Source organism: Somniosus microcephalus, chromosome 1 (genome assembly GCF_052327205.1).
Source record: "Somniosus microcephalus isolate GS21.2 chromosome 1, FLI_Smic_1.0, whole genome shotgun sequence".
In the NCBI taxonomy this organism is placed as follows: domain Eukaryota; kingdom Metazoa; phylum Chordata; class Chondrichthyes; order Squaliformes; family Somniosidae; genus Somniosus; species Somniosus microcephalus.
The window spans coordinates 135,415,015-135,431,845 of record NC_140987.1 but is presented as its reverse complement, the minus strand read 5'-3'; the positions used below and the strand labels follow the sequence as shown (position 1 = coordinate 135,431,845).

Here is a 16,831-nt window from a genome sequence, read left to right as displayed (position 1 = left end):
GTAGATGCTAATGTTGAAGCTGTATTGGAACAGCTTGGCTAGAGGCACAGCTAGTTCTGGAGCACAAGTCTTCAGCTCGTCAGCCAGGATGTTGTCAGGGCCCATAGCTTTTGCTGTATCCACTGCGCTCAGCCGAATTGTATTCCACTGCAATCTGTAACCTCATGGCCCGACATATCCCTCACTCTACCATTACCTTCAAGCCAGGGGAACAAACCTGGTTCAATAAGGAGTGCAGAAGAGCATGCCAAGTGCAGCACCAGGCCTACCTAAAAATGAGGTGCCAACCTGGGGAAGCTGCAACACAGGACTATATGCATGCTAAAAAGCAGAAGCAGCATGCTATAGACAGTGCTAAGCGATCCCACAATCAACAGATCAGAGCAAAGCTCTGCAGTCCTGCCACATCCAGTCGTGAATGGTGGTGGATCATTAAACAACTAACGGGAGGAGGAGGCTCCATGAATATCCCCATCCTCAATGTTGGTGGAGCCCAGCACGTGAGTGCAAAAGACAAGGTTGAAGCGTTTGCAACCATCTTCATCCAGAAGTGCCGAGTGGATGATCCATATCGGCCTGCTCCTGAGGTCCCCACCATCTCAGAAGCCAGTCTTCAGCCAATTCAATTCACTCCACGAGATATCAAGAAACGGCCAAGCTGTTCCAGTACAGCTTGTAAGGGGTGGTGTGTGTGGTCAGCTTCACCTCTGACTCCGAGCGGTTCGAATCGCTCCCACTCCCTTGGTTCTAGACCGGGACTTATTTGGGGGTTGTAATGAAATTGCCGCAGATACTGAGTTGGTGAAAAGAACTTGGATTTTATTTGAGATAATAAGAAAATATACACAACACAATAAATCTTATCACTTTAAAAGGGGGAACGCTTCGGAATATACAAGGGAGAATGACAATAGACAAAACACTTCACCCCTACCAATCCCACCTTACTAGCTAAGTTGGACAAGGATCAGGGATAATGCTCACCAAATGCAGGAATAGTTTGTAGAGTGGGAAAAACTTGCAGATCTTCGGTTTCTTCCGAGTTGGTTTCTTGTTGGTCGCGGTGGCCCAGTATTACCTGGTTGTTGGTAATATCGTTGGTTGTTTGTTTCATGGGGCCCTTGGTTGCCGCGATTCCTTTCTGTTCTCCTTCTGTTGTCCTTCCGTCGATTGATTGTCCCGAGGCTGATGTCTTTCGAATGAGCTGTGCCTCTGTCTGTGTCTGTCCGAACTGTACTGCTGACTTCAATTCACTGACTGCTGTTTCAATTCTCTGACTGAACAAAACTGATCGAACTGATTTCTTGTGGAGACAGGTCTTTAGTTTATACTAAACGAAGCCTGCTAATCTTGTTAGATTTTGGGCGGGCTCGTTAAAATTAATAGTTTTAAAATTCTTAGAGTTTCGGGGCTGGTCCCATCTATTTTTAATTGGCTTTTAACTAGTTTCGGGATTGCTTCGAAAATCAGTTTAAGTGTGCAAAGTGTTTTTGGAAATCTTTGAGTGGTTAATCTGTTGTTTGATTGTTTTCTCCTGCTGGGGCCAGGGTCTCTTTTGTTGGTTGTTGGCATGTATTGTATTATTCATGTACTTGATGGCCCTGTAGGTTTTCGGCAGGAACTGTCCTCCCGTGGGCTTATTGTCTTTATGTAGAATGACTGGGACAGTCCAGAACATTCTCAGATAATCTGGCCTTTCCAATACTCAAACTGTCTGTCCCACAGTGTCCAACCCATTCCCTTTGTCACAGCTTTTCCACAGGCCTGAACATGCCTTTTAAACTAGCAGAAATCCTGGGGTTCTGATTTTAAGTCCCTTTTGGCCCAATATTTCCTTCAAACAGTCCAAAAATCTTCCCTTTTCTTGGTTTGGGGGAATCCATAGAATTTTGCAAGCCTTACACAGCTATAACAATGGCATCTATCCAACAATGTGGAAAACTGCCCAGGTAGGTCCTGTCCACAAAAAGCAGGACAAATCCAATCTGGCCAATTACCACCCCATCAGTCTACTCTCAATCATCAGCAAAGTGATGGAAGTTGTCATTGACAGTGCTATCAAGCAGCACTTACTCACCAATAACCTGCTCACTGATGCCCGGTCTGGGTCTGGCCAAGACCACTCGTCTCCCGACCTCACTACAGCCTTGACCCACACATGAACAAAGGAGCTGAATTCCAGAGGTAAGGCAAGAGTGACTACCCTTGACATCAAGGCAGCATTTAACCAGGTGCGGCATCAATGAGCCCTAGTAAAACTGAAGTTAATGGGAAACTGGGGAAAACTCTCCATTGGCTGGAGTCATACCTAGCACAAAGGAAGATGGTTGTGGTGGTTGAAGGTCAATCATCTCAGCCCCGGGACATCACTTTAGGAGTTCCTCAGGGCAGTGTCCTAGGCCCAACCATCTTCAGCTGCTTCATCAATGACCTTTCTTCCAACATAAAGTCTGAAATGGGGATGTTCGCTGATGACTGCACAGTGCTCAGCGCCATTCACAACTCCTCAGATAATGATGCAGTCCAAGCCCACATGCAACAAGACCTGGACGATGTTCAGGCTTGGGCTGACAAGTGGCAGGTAACATTCACGCCACAGAAGTGCCAACAAGCGAGAGTCTAATCACTGCCCCTTGGCATTCAACGGCATTATCGCAGAATCCCCCACCATCAACATCCTGGGGGTCATCATTGACCAGAAACTTAACTGGACCAGCCACATAAATACTGTGGCAACAAGAGCAGGTCAGAGGCTAGGTATTCTGTGGTGGGTGTCTCACCTCCTGACTCCCCAAAGCCTTTCCACCACCTACAAGGCACAAGTAAGGAATGTGATGGAATACTGTCCACTTGCCTGGATGAGTGCAGCTCCAACAACACCCAAGAAGCTCAACACCATCCAGGACAAAGCAGCCCGCTGGATTGGCACCCCATCCACCACCTTAAACATTCACTCCCTCCACCACCGGCGTACCGTGGCTGCAGTGTGTACCATCTGCAAGATGCACTGCAGCAACTCGCCAAGGCTTCTTCGGCAGCACCTCCCAAACCCGCGACCTCTTCCACCTAGAAGCACAAGGGCAGCAGGTGCATGGTATCACCACCACCTCCAAGTTCCCCTCCAAGTCACACACCATCCTGACTTAGAAGTATATCGCCGATCCTTCATCATCGCTGGGTCAAAATCCTGGAACTTCCTATCGAATAGCACTGTGGGAGTACCTTCACCACACGGACTGCAGCGGTTCAAGGCGGCGGCTCACCACCACCTTCTCAAGGGCAACTAGGAATGGGCAACAAATGCTGGCCTTGCCAGCGATGCCCACATCCCATAAACGAATAAAAAACAGCACTGCAGTGGATATCAAATTGTTTTGATACATAGCCAATGATTACTTCATTTTAAAACTATACTGAAAAAAAAGTTTTCTATACAGCTAAAATTATATCCTACATCTTGACAAAAACAATATTCACAATAAAATTAAACTATTGCACAAGAGCATCACATGCATGATCAGATAAAAAATAGATACGTTGTAGGAACGGAGGTTCCTATCTGAATAAAGGTATTCGGCTCGATGAATCAAATCAACAGGTTTTAATGAACAACGAAGTTAACAGGGAAACTACAGGAGAAACAGTACACAGGTCTAATCAGCTTGCTGGGCACTCGACGACTGCTGGAAGATTCTGGAAGCTGACATGACGTCATCGCGTTCTTCGCGCCACTGGCGGTCACGTGATCGGCGTCATGACGTCATCACGTGGAGTGCAGGAAAGTACAATACAGTAGTTAACAGGCAGTTTAAAGGTGCAGTCCGCGGCTGCACTACACTGTAGTTAAAGGGATTATTACTAATTGTTCCAAGACCCTTGGTGGCTCCGCCACAGGTGCCCCCCCAGAATCCACTTTAACGGACATTGTCAACCGAGCAGGAGGTTTAATGATCCTGGCTGAACGACGACGAAAATCAGGCAGCGGAAACGGAGCGTTGGTAGACGAACCAGTGCCAGGTTGCGGCAGAAGCGGCGCATCAGGTGAGGCAGAAACGGTAGTCAGAGGTGCAGGCGCGTCGGAGGCCGAATCGGGCTGGTCAACGGCGGGCTGGTGCACGACTGGTCTGGCGGTCGGCCGCGGCGAGGCGGTTGGGCAGCCACGACAGGCTCACTCCGATCTAGATGGGCCGGTTTAAGCCGGTCGATAGAGATGGTATCGGACTTGCCACCCACTTCGACTGTGAAAAACTTTTCCCCCGATGAGATGACACGAAATGGTCCGGTATAAGGCGGCTTGAGCGGGTCTCTGTGACCGTCCTGTCTAATAAATACATAGTCCGAACTCATAAGTTCTCTGTCGGGACATGAGGCCTCTGCAGGTCATGATGCGAGGTTGGGATAGGCAGGAAATTCCTGGCCGCCTCCTAACGTAGCAGGAGCTGTTGAGCTGCAGACCATGGTTCGTTGTGTGGAGGGAGAAAGTCACCTGGCACTCAGTGTCTGGCCATAAACCAGCTCAGCCGATGAAGACTGGAGATCCTCCTTTGGGGATGTCCGGAGGCCTAGCATCACCCATGGGAGCCTGTCCACCCAGTTGGGTCCCCTCAAGCTGGCACGGAGGGACGCTTTGAGAGACCGATGGAACCTTTCGCACAGACCATTCGCCTGCAGATGGTACGCGGTGGTACGGTGCAGCTTGGTACCCAGGCCCTGTGCCACTGCGTTCCACAGCTCTGATATGAATTGCGGACCGCGGTCCGAGGAGATGTCAGATGGCACCCCGAACCGAGCCACCCACGACGAAAGAAACGCCCTGGAGACGTCTGCTGCAGTGGTAACGGCCAAGGGAATCGCCTCTGGCCACCTGGTGGTCCGGCCTACCACCGTCAGGAGGTGTGTGAATCCTCGTGACCCGGGAAGGGGACCTACTAAGTCCACGTGAACGTGGTCGAAGCGGCGCTCAGGCACCGGGAAGTTGGCCACTGGAGCCTTGACGTGACGGTGGACTTTGGATTTTTGACATTCGACACAATTGTTTGTCCAGTCCCGGACGTCCAAATGCATGCCTTTCCAAACAAATTTGCGGGACATGAGCCATTGAGAAGCCCGCATCCCCGGGTGAGATAACCCGTGGATTGCCTGGAATACTTTCTTGCGCCATTCGACCGGCACAATGGGCCGGGGCACTCCCATGGAAGTGTCGCACAAGAGCGTGGTTCCTGCTGCTTGAAATGGAACGTCTGCAACCTGCCAACTGGAAGGCGTGGTCCTAAACGCTTGTACCTCTGGGTCTGCCAGTTGATCCTCTGCCAGTCCGACGAAATCAATGCCCAGGTGGACTGCCTGGACTGGAGCCCGGGAAAGGCAATCTGCCACGAGATTATCCTTGCCTGACATGTGCCGCAAATCCGTTGTGAATTCGGATATAAACGTGAGGTGGCGCTGCTGCCGAGCTGACCAAGGTTCCGCCGTTTTGGCCATGGCGAAGGTGAGCGGCTTGTGGTCCATGAATGCAGTGAACGGACGGCCTTCTAGAAGAAAACGGAAATGCCGGATGGCCAAAAACAGGGCTAGCAACTCTGTCAAAAGTGCTATACTTTCGCTCGTTCTTGCGCAGTTGGCGGCTGAAAAAGGCTAACGGCTGCCAACTCCCGTTGACCCACTGCTCTTGAACTGCCCCGATGGCGTAGTCGGAGGCATCCATAGTGAGGGCGACAGTCGCGCCCGGGAGTGGGTGTGCGAGCATAGTTGCATCTGCCAACGCCGCCTTGGTATCGCGGAACGCCTGGTCCATTTGCGGTGTCCAAGTGAGAACATCCTTGCCCGACTTTCCTTTTAGTGCTTTGTACAGAGGTTGCATTAACCGGGCCGCCTTGGGGACGAAACGATGATAAAAATTTACCATCCCCAAAAACTCTTGCAGGGGTTTGACTGTGAGAGGCCGCGGGAAAGCGGTAACTGCCTCTACCTTGGTGGCCAGCGGGACGGCGCCTTCCGGGGTAATCCTGTGTCCCAGGAAATCAATACTGGTTACTCCAAACGTGCATTTGGCCGGATTGACAATAAGGCCGTGTTGGCTGAGCTGGGCAAAAAGTGTGCGTAAATGAGCCATGTGTTCTGTCGTATCCTTGCTGGCTATTAGGAGGTCGTCCAAATACACAAAAATGAAGGGCAGATCCCGTAAGACAGAGTCCATCAACCGCTGGAATGCTTGAGCTGCGTTTTTCAGACCGAACGGCATGCGGAGGAACTCAAACAGGCCGAACGGAGTGATGACTGCCATTTTGGGGACGTCTGGAGGGTGCACCGGGACTTGGTGATATCCACGAACGAGATCCACTTTAGAAAATATAGAGTTGCCAACCAGATGTGCCGAAAAGTCTTGGATGTGGGGAATAGGATACCTGTCCGGTGTCGTGGCGTCGTTTAAGCGTCTGTAATCCCCGCAAGGTCGCCATCCACCACCTGGTTTGGGTACTATATGCAGTGGGGAGGACCAAGGGCTGTCCGAGCGACGGATGATCCCGAGGCGCTCCATGGTCTGGAACTCAGCCTTTGCGGCTGCCAGCTTGCCAGCTTCTAATCGCCGCGCCAGAGCGTAAACGGGTGCTCCGGTCGTGGAGATATGGTGCGCCACCCTGTGCCGTGTGACTGCAGCCGAAAAGGTAGGCCTGGTGAGCTCCGGGAATTCGCCGAGCAGGCGCATAAACCCGTCTTGCGACGGAACCGCACAGGCAACCGACCAGGACACGGCGGTGCTGCGGTGGCAGAGCACTGCGTGGAAAGTGGACACATTAATGAGTCGGCAGTGTTGGACGTCGACCAGCAGACCGTTGGCACAGAAAAAAATCGGCTCCCAGGATGGCCTGTGAGACCTTAGCTGTAATAAAGTCGCAGACAAAACGCTGACCGGCGAAGGTTAAGTTTACTGTCCGTTTACCGAACGTACGCATGGCAGCGCCATTTACTGCCACGAGGGAAGGCCCATGGCTGCCGGATAGTAGGTCCAGCTTTGAAGCTGGCAGGATGCTGCACTGTGAACCAGTGTCGCACAGGAATCGTCAGCCCGTAACGGAATCCGTAAAGTAAATGAGTTTGCCCGCTGAGCCCGCCGCCATAGCTAACTTGCCGTGCTTTTCAGACCTTGTCGTCCGTCTGGGAGGGGTTGTTGGAGTTTTTTCTGGAGGGAAACTGCAAGGAGGCCGGCAGCATCGAGCTTTGGCGCTGAAACGAGCGTGGTACGCGCACCATCCTGCTGGGGGAGGGCTGGGCTTCGCTCGCGTGGGGGGAAAGGCGCCTCGTGGCTGCACAACATTGCTGAGTAACAGTAAATATCTTGTCTGCCTCTGCAGCGAGTTCGGCACCGTCTGTAATGGCAGTGTTGGCCAAGGCCGCCTGAACAGGTTCGGGTAGCTGGCAGAGGAAAAGCTCACGGAATAAAAAGTATTGGGGTTCCGCGCCCCACAGCGTGAGCATTTGACTCATCAGTTCTGACGGTTTTGAGTCCCCGAGGCTGGGCATGGAAATAAGCTTGCATGCACGCTCCGACTTATTAAGATCAAATACCTGTAGCAAACGGGCTTTAAGCGCTTTGTACTTGCCCTCCTCCGGTGGGTTGCCAAGGAGGCTGACGACCCGCGAGGCCGTGGCACTGTCGAGAGCGGAAACCACATAATAATAACGGGTCGAATCCGCTGTGACCTCCCGGAGTGCGAACTGTGCTTCTGCCTGGAAAAACTATGCTGCTGGCTGCTGTTCCCAGAACTGCGGCAGTTTAAGGGCGACGGCGTTCGTGTTCATCCTCGACGAAAGTTGTCCGACGAGATCGGGGTCATCTGAATAAAGGTATTTGACTCGACGAATCAAATCAACAGGTTTTAATGAACAACGAAGTTAACAGGGAAACTACAGGAGAAACAGTACACAGGTCTAATCAGCTTGCTGGGCACTCGACGACTGCTGGAAGATTCTGGAAGCTGACGTCATGACGTCATCGCGTTCTTCACGCCACTGGCGGTCACGTGATCGGCGTCATGACGTCATCACGTGGAGTGCAGGAAAGTACAATACAGTAGTTAACAGGCAGTTTAAAGGTGCAGTCCGCAACTGCACTACACTGTAGTTAAAGGGATTATTACTAATTGTTCTGAGACCCTTGGTGGCTCTGCCACAACGTAGTCTTTTATAAGGCCATCATCTCCAAAAACAAATATCATGCAAACCCATTCTTGTTTACAGAGGGAGAGAAACAACATCTCATTTTTTATGACAATATTTGCATTAATGATTTAATGACAGCTTATGTTAGTTCATTGTATATTTTCAAAAAAAAAGGCTCTGTCAAACACTTTCTTCGATGTTCCAAAGTCTGATCCATAAACATCCACACAACAAACATTTATTTTCATGGTTACAAGAACATTAAAAGGACCAACAGCATACCAGTCAATACCTTTGTCCAATAATAGATCATAAACTTTAGAATATTGCTACCATTAGTGAGAGTAAATTCGTTTGCAAAGCCTGTTGTAATAACTGATGATGCTTGCTTTATGATTCAGCAGAAGCACTGCATTAATTCAGGAAGCTCTCAGAAGTTATCAGTACTTACAGCTGCACAGCAGAGAAATCCTGTGCCTAAAGTCAATTTCATTGTTATATTTGGCCAAAATTCAAATTCAGTGTATTGAAAGCAACAACAAATATTTGCACAGCAGGCAGAACAGAACCTGTACCTTTCAGCATATTAATAGGGCTTGTTGCCATTTCATGATTTTACATATCATTTACCTGCAGTCAAAATAAAATCTGCACTGCTCTGTATCTGAACTGTTGTTGTTGAGCAGTTGGTTTTAATAATGAAACATTCTTTATATAACTTGTTCTTATGTTCTTATAACTTGATGGACTAAAAATGTGATGCAAATTTTGAAATGACAAAAGTGTGTCACTTTCCAGTGTACAATATCAGAAAAAAATTAACATTGTGAAATATTATTCAGCACATTTCCTAGGGAGTTTCATATTTTATAAACCAATAATGTGTGTCTGGTGTACGCATACAGGTATGCAGTTTATGGATACCCAGAAGGCAGGCTCATGAGCATTTAAAATACACTTTCCAGTGAGCACACTTAAGGATAACAATGGCAGTTATCCTTAACACAAGAGATAATGAATATTTGAAAATTTATGGGGAAAATCATATAATTCTAGTGAATTCTCCATCTAGTCTTGCATAACTCTGGTAAAATAGTGAACTTCATCCACATAATACTGAATGTAAGGTTGCACCTTAAGAATAATTTCTGAAAGTGCTTCTTTCGTGAGACATTAATCACATAAGAACATAAGAAATAGGAGCAGGAATAGGCCACTTGGCTCCTCGAGCTGATTTTATCAAAACATATAAGATACTGAGGGGGCTCGACAGGGTAGATGCAGAGAGGATGTTTCCCCTCGTGGGGAAATCTACAACTCGGGGGCACAGTCTCAGAATAAAGGGTCGCCCTTTTAGAACTGAGATGAGGAAGAACTTCTTCTCTCAGAGGGTCGTAAATTTGTGGAATTCTCCGCCCCAGAGAGCTGTGGAGGCTGGGTCATTAAAGTGGAGATAGACAAATTTTTGCAAGATAAGGGAGTTAAGGGTTATGTTTTGATAAAATCAGCTCTCACTCTCCTAACTTCCAATGAGTATAGGCCCAGCCTGCTCAACCTTTCCTCATAAGTCAAACCTCTCGGGCTGGATTTTAATTCAGGGGCGGGCTGGGGTCGTGTAATCCGCATTTCGCGTTATCCACCCAAATCTAAATAGATGTGGGAGATTGATGCGATTTTAACTTAATTGGCCAATTGAGTTCCAATGTGTGGGAACCCAAGGCAAATGAGTTTTTGCAGTCTGAAAGTCGCCTCCGAGGACGTCATCATTGCTGCTGCATTTAAGATCTGCAACAAGTCTTGCTTCTTCTGCAGACTGCCAACCTTTTGGCCTTTCATGCTACAGGGACCTGGAGGCAGAATGAACAGCGAGAGACCGAGGGCTGTTCCGAGGTTTGATGACGTTGCCTTGCAGGCTTCAGTTGAGGGAGCAAGAGCTCATAAAGAGGTGTTCTTCCCTTCTTCAGGGAAGAAGCAGCCTCCCCAGCAGACCAAGGCTGTGTGGATCCAGGTGGCAGAGGAGGTCAACTCATTAACAGTAACCCGCAGAACCTGGATTCAATGCAGGAAGAGATTTCATGACCTTCGGCGTACTGGAAAAGTGAGTATGAATTTCCCATCACCGTCAATCTGATCCCCATTGCCTTTCCTCACCAGCACTCAGCTTTAGCAATCTCTTCCTCCACATCACACTTGACACTGACATCCATGCACCCTTACCCATTCCCTCTCTCTCTATGGTCACATTCACCTAACTATTTTGACTATGTAGCCCTCACACTCCCTATCACTTTGATGCTATGAAAACAACTGACAACACACAGGGAGGGCCCTTGGTATTGCCACCTCACTCCATCTTTGTCTCCTTCTATGTATCTATGCTATGGAATCTCTACACTCACTCCTTCATGCTCACTCAACCTCCACTTGTCTCCCTCATTGCAGGAAAAAAGAGAGCTCACAATAAGCGAGAAAGAGCGAGGACAGGAGGAGGGCCACCCTCAGTAGCCCACCTCACCCCCTGGGAGGAGGCGGTCCTGGAGATCGTAGGAGTGGAGGAAGATGCGTAAGTGGGGAATGGACAGAGGGGTGCATCACAGCAAGCTGGTGACAGAATAGTTTTCCATCTCTCTCATTGACATTGCACGAGTCGCTGATAATGATTCTGAAGCACGAACGGATGGACTAATGATCATCTGCAATACGCAATGTGCATGTAACCTTAGCATCACATCTCTGACTCCACCCTTTACTCCCCCACAGGACCATCGTAAGAACCAGTCCCCACTAGCCAGGAGGAACAGCATGAGCCTCAAGACTCCTCAGAGGATGCTGCAATCTTTGAGGGTGCAGCGTCAGCAGAATTCAGCGCACCCAGCACCAGCGCAGACACTCACACCTCGGTGGGATCTTCGGGACATAGAGTAGTGTTGTCACCTGGTGTATCACAGCTCACAAGTGAGCATCAGCAGATCGTGGAGACAGGGACAGCAGTGGAGAGTCCTAGTCAGAGGGCGCAGGACTCTGCCAGCTCGGCTCAGCTGCATGTCGACCATCTGCCTCTGGGTCCATCCATAAGATCAGCGGTGCTGGAACTCCAGGAACAGATGCAGGAGTCTCTGGCAGGTTTTGTCTCCAGGGTCGCTGCAAGTGTGGAGCGAATGGAGGAGAGCCTTTGTGGAGTCATTGGTACATGAACGCATCACCATGGAAAGGATGGCAACCTCCATGGAGGTGATAAGTTGCCAGAGTGCAGAAAACATGGCGAGTGTTCAGAATAGAATGACATCTCTGAAGGAGCGATGGTCATCTATTGAACAGAGAAACCAGACCTTCATGGAAGTCCTTCTGAGTAGGACTGCCAGTGCAGGTACGGGTCCCCATGGCCCCCCTGATGTGCAGCAAGGTGCTCTCAAGCCACTTGCAAGCGCTAAGGGGGACCGGAGAGGGAAGTTGGTGGCAGACATCAAGGAAGTGGGGGCTCCTCTCCAAGCGCTCGCACTTCCATGCCATTGCAGAGCCCTCGGTCAGAGCCCCACCAGAGTCCACACCCAACTGAGATCGGCATCTCAACCCCTGCACAGCCGCAGGAGCAGCAGACTGTTGCCGAGCCATCACAGGTTCGCAACCCCAGAGGATACACGCCAAAGGTGTCGAGACAGGAGCAGCAGGAAAGTGAGCAAGGGGCCTCCACATCTGCTGAAGCCACAGGAGAAGGACCACGTAGGAGCACGCGTAAGAGAAAGATACTCCACAAATAGTCACAAGGGTAGTCACTTGGGTGAAATTTGATGTTTTCTGTGAAAAAGCCATCAGATGAATAAGGTAAATAAAAAATCTGATGGCTACTGCTGTAGTTGTAGCGTGTGTCATTTCGCAAATGGGATTTTCACATTGAGGGCTTAGGATTACTTGCAATTGTCAATATGGTGGTAAAATTGCTAGGAATCCGCTGGTCCTTGGCCATTGTCGATGCTCAGGTAAGAAGCTGTGAGGCAAAAGCTTGATTGGCTAGGCTAAGCAAATCTGGCCAAGATGAGTGCATTCCTTGCATCCCAGGCAGCAATGTTCTCGCGTACTGCTGCCGCTGAGGAGGATATGTGACAAGTCACTTGGTCCTCAGGAATCTGCAAGCCACGACACTGTGCCATGTTGTGAAATGCACAGCAAACCACGACGATTCTGGAGACCCTGGCTGCTGAGTACTGCAGGGCTCCACCTGATCTATCCAGGCATCTGAAGCGCATCTTCAGCAAACCGATGGTTTGCTTGATTATGGCTCTGGTGGACATGTGGCTGGAGTTGTAGCTCTCCTCAGCTTCGTTGGATGTGCTCCTCAATGGCGTCATTAGCCACATCTTCAGGGGATAGCGCTCGTCTCCAAGTAGCCATCCATTAAGTTGGTCTGGTGGACTGAATAGTGGAGGCACACTAGACTGGCGCAGTATGAAGGAGCCATAGCAACTGCCAGGGTACTTGGCACAAACATGCAAAATTTCCTTCTTGTGGTCACACCAGCTGAACGTTTAGGGAGTGGAAGCCCTTGCGGTTGACGAAAATACCTGGATTGCGATGGGGTCCCTTAAGGGCCACATGTGTGCAGTCAACGTTGCCCTGCACCCTTGGAAAGCCTGCCATATTAGCGAATCCAACCGCACACGCCGTGACACTTGCTTGATCCTTGGTGAAATGGATGTGTTTGTGCGCGATGGCAAAGAGGGCATCAGCTACCTGTGTGATACAAGTATGTGCGGCTGCCTGGGAGATGCCGCTGATGTCTAGTGCTGATCCCTGGAATGAGCCCGAGGCAAAAAAGTTGAGTGCGGTGGTGATTTTGACGGCCACTGGTAAGGGCTGTCCATCTGGTCCTCTGGCCTGCAGGTCTTGTTGCAGCATTGCACAGATGTCACCCACTACCTCTCGTGAAAGTCGGAGCCGCATTTGGCACGGCTGCTCAGACATGTTGAGGTAGCTGACCCTGTGTCTGTAGACCCTGTTTGGGGGCTATCTCCTGCGCCGACGGGCTTCCATGTGTTGGCCCCTTCTGGCCTGTGCAGCTTCAAGTGGGTGAGCAGCAGCTTGGCGCTCTTGTTGTTGCTGCTGCTGTTATTCCTGGTTCTGCTGGTGCCGCGGCTGGTCTTCGTCCTCATCTAATCTCCAGAAGGAAAGGAAATAAATGCCTCCCATGCTTCTGGTATATGCCTCAGTTGAGGAAGCGCTCAGTGAAGGTGGCGAGAGGGGTTGCCCAGGAGCTCACACTGGAGATGGGTGTCAGGTCCAAACTTCCACAGCTGTGGTTATGCCTTCTAAAAGTTCCCCCAGACCTGAGACTACAAAGTCCTGCCACCTGCAAATGATGGCTGATCAAATCTCCTCTTTAATGGTTGAGCTGCAGCTGATAGTCAGCAATCCAATTGTGCTCCCACCAGGTTTCACCGTCGTGTTTCAGAACAGGCGTGTTTCACGTGGGGAAAGGGTTAAAATCGCAAAGGCCTTTCAAAATGGCAATTTAGTGCTTGTTAAGGGCCTTAACGGCCTATCCCACCTCTTGGAGGCGGGACGGAGGCGGGACCATTAGACACGAATTAATGAAAATTGCATGGAGGCGGGGTTGGGCCCGTGCACCAGATTTTGCAATTTTAACCCTCCACACGCCTCCAATCCCGCCTCCACGGCCCAATGAAAATTCTGCCCCTCCTCTCTGGAATTAACCTAGTGAATCGTCTCTGAACTGCCTCCAATGCAAGTATATCCTTCCTTAAATAAGGAGACCAAAACTGTACGCAGTACTCCAGGTGTGTTCTCACCAATACCCTGTACAGTTGTAGCAGGACTTCCCTGCTTTTATACTCCAACCAGCTTGAAATTAAGGCCAACATTCCATTTGCCTTTTTGATTACTTGCTGTACCTGCATGTTAACTTTGTGTTTCATGCACAAGGACCCCCAGGTCCCTCTGAACTGTAGCATTTTGTAATCTCTCTCCATTTAAATAACAGTTTGCTTTTTTATTTTTCCTGCCAAAGTGGATAACCTCGCACTTTCCCACATTATACTCCATCTGCCAAATGTTTGCCCACTCACCTATATCCCTTTGCAGATTCTTCGAGTCCTCTGCACAACTTGCTTTCCCACCCATCTTTGTATCATCTGCAAACTTGGCTACATTACACTTGGTCCCTTCATCCAAGTCATTAATGTAGATTGTAAATAGTTGGGGCCTCAGCACCGATCCTTGTGGCACCCCACTAGTTACCGTTTGCCAACCTGAAAATGACCCATTTATCCCGACTCTCTGCTTTATGTTAGTTAGCCAATTCTCTATCCATGCTAATATATTACCCCCAACTCCGTGAGCTCTTATCTTATGCGGTAACCTTATATGTGGCACCTTATTGAATGCCTTCTGGAAATCCAAATACACCACATCCACTGGCTCACCCTTGTCTACCCTGCTTGTTACATCCTCAAAGAACTCCAGCAAATTTGTTAAACATGATTTTCCTTTCCGAAAACCATGCTGACTCTGTTTGACTGCAGTATGTTTTTCTAAATGCCCTGCTACTGCTTCCTTAATGAAGGACTCCAGCATTTTCCCAACGACAGATGTTAGGCTAACTGGTCTATAGTTTCCTGCTTTCTGTCTCTCTCCTTTCTTAAATAGGGGTGTTACATTTGTGGTTTTCCTATCTGCTGTGACCTCTCCAGAGTCCAGGGAATTTTGGTATATTGCAACCAATGCATCCACTATCTCTGCAGCCACTTCCTTTAAGACCCTGGGATGCAGGCCATCTGGTCCAGGGGACTTGTCATCTTTCAGTCCCATTATTTTACCGAGTACTATTTCCTTAGTGATGGTGAATGTCTTCAGTTCCCCACTCCCTGTGGCCCCTTGATTATCCATTATTGGGATGTTGTTAGTGTCTTCTACAGCGAAGATAGATGCAAAATATTTGTTCAGAGTCTCAGCCATTTCCCCATTCCCCATTATTAATTCCCCAGTCTCATCCTCTACATTCAATATGTAAACTCTATACAGGTGAAATAGCACAGAGACTTTTCATTTTACTTGTACATCTCCTGTGACACTGCTCATGGCTAACCCAGGACCTGGAAAGAAAGAAAAAAAATTGCTAACCCTGTACCTGGAAAGAAAAAATTGCATTTATATAGCACCTTTCCTGTCAGAACATCACTAACTACTTTTGAAGCGTAGTTACTGTTGCAATGTAGGGAAACGCGGTAGCCAATTTGCACACAAGGTCCCTCAAACAGCAATAAGAAATGGCCAGCTACTCTCCTTTGGTGGTGTTAGTTGAGGGATACAGTTTGGCCAGGAGGTCAGTGTACTCCCCTACTCTTCTAATAATGTCATGGACCCTCAGTTTAATGGCTCATCCTAAAGACAGCGCTCTGACAATGTAGCAATCCCTCAGTAATGCACTGGCATGTTAATGTTGATTACATGCTCAGGTCCTGTAGTAAACTTGAGCCCATGACTTTCTGACTCAGAGGCGAGAGTGCTACACCCAGCCAAGTTGACAGTTTCTGATGTTTACTACAGTCCAACTACCGCCGAAATGCAACAACAGCTAATCTATTGCTTATTCAAATTTATTGAAGTAATATAATACATGACTGGCATGAGCTAAAAATATTGCACACCATATTGATACCTGAAAAATACAGGGTCTTAGATATTTTTATTTTATATTTTTAACATTTTTTACCTACCACTTCACAAAATTCTCTCAAAATGAAGGCAATTCTGTTCTTTCCTCTTCAAACCACCCTACACTTAATTATTTACATTACAAAATGATTTGCTCTACCACCCAAGATGGGTGTCCAATATTTGCTTAAGATACAACAATAACAACTTGTATTTATGTAGCGCCTTTAACATAGTAAAATGTCTCAAGGCGCTGCACAGGAGTATTTTAAGACAAAAAATTTGACACCGAGCCGCATAAGGGTAAATTAGGGCAGGTGACCAAAAGCTTGGTGTAAGAGGTAGGTTTTAAGGAGATTCTTAAAGGAGGAAAGATAGGTAGCGAGGCGGACAGGTTTAGGCAGGGAATTCCAGAGCTTAGGGCCTCGGCAACAGAAGGCATGGCAACCAAAGTTTGAGTGATTATAATCAGGGATGCTCAGGAGAGCAGAATTAGAGGAGCGCAGATATCTCGGGGGGGTTGTGGGGCTGAAGGAGATTACAGAGATAGGATAGGGCGAGGCCATGGAGAAATTTGATTACAAGGATGAGAATTTTGAAACACAAGCACTTGTTTATTCTTCCGTCCTTACTCCATAAACCCTTCCTTTTCTCATAGCATAATTGTAAAAGTTATTTTCTCCCCCATTTACTCCCCACAGTGGTTTTGTAGTTCTTGCTGAAGCTCTTTTGATGTATTGCTATACCAGGGAGATTTTTCCCACCATTGCTTCTACAATGAGCAGCACTTTGAACATGCTCCATGTCTGATTCCCTGCAATTAGTCACAATGCCAGAGCTCAGCATCAAAGTGTTTCATAAATATCCCTCTCTGTCCTCGGTATAAACATCAGTTCTTCTCAGCGACACAAAGAAAAATTCCAAACAACACCATCAGCTAAAACATTTTATTAAATGGATTAAAACTAAGAAAAACATTTTTTTTTTTTTTTTTTAAATTGAT

At 48.4% G+C, this 16,831-nt stretch overlaps 1 protein-coding gene across 14 annotated transcripts in view; it reads right to left on the bottom strand.

Annotated features, from left to right (window-relative positions):
- LOC147124368 (protein prune homolog 2-like) overlaps positions 1-16,831 on the bottom strand; it is a 716,966-nt gene that overhangs the window by 663,442 nt on the left and 36,693 nt on the right. The gene's annotated exons all lie outside the window — the stretch shown is intronic.